Raw genomic sequence first — 1,774 nt, 5'->3', positions numbered from 1 at the left:
GTCGTCTCTGTGCTGTACCGTGCTGCCCACAATAAATGGACGACACTGTCGTCTCCGTGTTGTAACACTACGCCGCTTGTCCCGGCTCTCACTCCTTCACTCAGGAAACCCGTTTGGGTGTCCCGCACGGGTTGGGACACCTGGCGCCCAAACAGGGACAGGACATTTACCTTGTAAGCTAAATAATATGATTGAATGTATATAAAAATTAAAATAAAAAAGTGGAAAAAACCCCCCACATATATATACCATATTGTCTCCATGGAATGTAAATTCAGATTAGACAAGAGAACTTCACAAGTGCAATAAAGCTTTCTGTGTTATATCTGGAACAGGCCAAGGAATGTGAAGGCAAACGTTTAAAGGGATAGGAAAGAAATTTATTAGGAGGCGAAGCCCCGTCACAGTGGCCAGACACTCAAGTGAGGGTCTGGTGCCCCTCAGTGTGGCAGCAGGGTTTTTATACAGGCAAGTAAACAAGTTACTTAAGGTACACCTAACAGAGGGCTTGCCAGGTACTCAACCACAATGGCAGGGTCATAAGTGCATATACCTCTGAAGAATAGCTTGTGCCTAGGAAATGGGGCCACATCTTTGTTTCTGTTTGACTCTCAGTGCTGGTTGCCTAGGTCGACATTAAGACAGCCGCCAATACAGAGAAAATGGAGGAACAGTTGTCAGGACAGTCTCAAACACCTAACAGAGGGCTTGCCAGGTACTCAACCACAATGGCAGGGTCATAAGTGCATATACCTCTGAAGAATAGCTTGTGCCTAGGAAATGGGGCCACATCTTTGTTTCTGTTTGACTCTCAGTGCTGGTTGCCTAGGTCGACATTAAGACAGCCGCCAATACAGAGAAAATGGAGGAACAGTTGTCAGGACAGTCTCAACATTCTGTAGTATATCAAAGTTTGTATATAATGTCAGACCAACCAACTTGCTTATAAATCATTAATCACTTTCATTATCAGTAATCTGTTTAGTTTTACAGAGAAAATAAATATACTGCACACATTTAAAAAGTGTTCTCCATTTAGCTTTGTGTTAATACTTAAAATACATATTTCTATGCCAACATGGCATTTAAAAATTATTCTAATAGATTCTGGACCACGTCAGGTCTGCTTGTTGGTCTCTGCGATCTGAAAGTTGACAACTTCTTTGCGTCCGGGAGGCTGCTCCCTGCGATGCTGCAATCTTGTGTTAATACTTAAAATACATATTTCTATGCCAACATGGCATTTAAAAATTATTCTAATAGATTCTGGACCACGTCAGGTCTGCTTGTTGGTCTCTGCGATCTGAAAGTTGACAACTTCTTTGCGTCCGGGAGGCTGCTCCCTGCGATGCTGCAATCCTCACCATGCCACAAAATGAATATATTGAATTACATCGTAAACGCTATGGATACTGTTTGAATTACCATGAGAAAAAGAGAAAGAAGGAAAGTCGGGAGGCTCATGAATGTTCAAAGAAGGCAAAAAAGATGATTGGGCTGAATGCTAAGCTCTATCATAAACAGTGCCATGCTGAGAAAATACAAATGAGAAAGACTATCAAGATGCATGAAAAGAGGAACACTAAACAGAAGAATGATGAAAAGACTCCACAAGGAGCAGTACCTGCCTATCTGTTGGACAGAGAAGGACAGTCCCGAGCTAAAGTACTTTCCAATATGATTAAACAAAAATGGAAAGAGAAAGCGGGAAAATGGGAAGTCCCTCTACCCAAAGTTCGAGCCCAGGGAGAAACAGAAGTGTTAAAAGTTATTC

The sequence above is a fragment of the Tupaia chinensis genome, unplaced genomic scaffold (assembly GCF_000334495.1).
Source record: "Tupaia chinensis unplaced genomic scaffold, TupChi_1.0 Scaffold000348_1, whole genome shotgun sequence".
Classification (NCBI taxonomy): domain Eukaryota; kingdom Metazoa; phylum Chordata; class Mammalia; order Scandentia; family Tupaiidae; genus Tupaia; species Tupaia belangeri.
The sequence above is the reverse complement of the archived record's forward strand: the minus strand, read 5'-3'. Positions refer to the sequence as shown.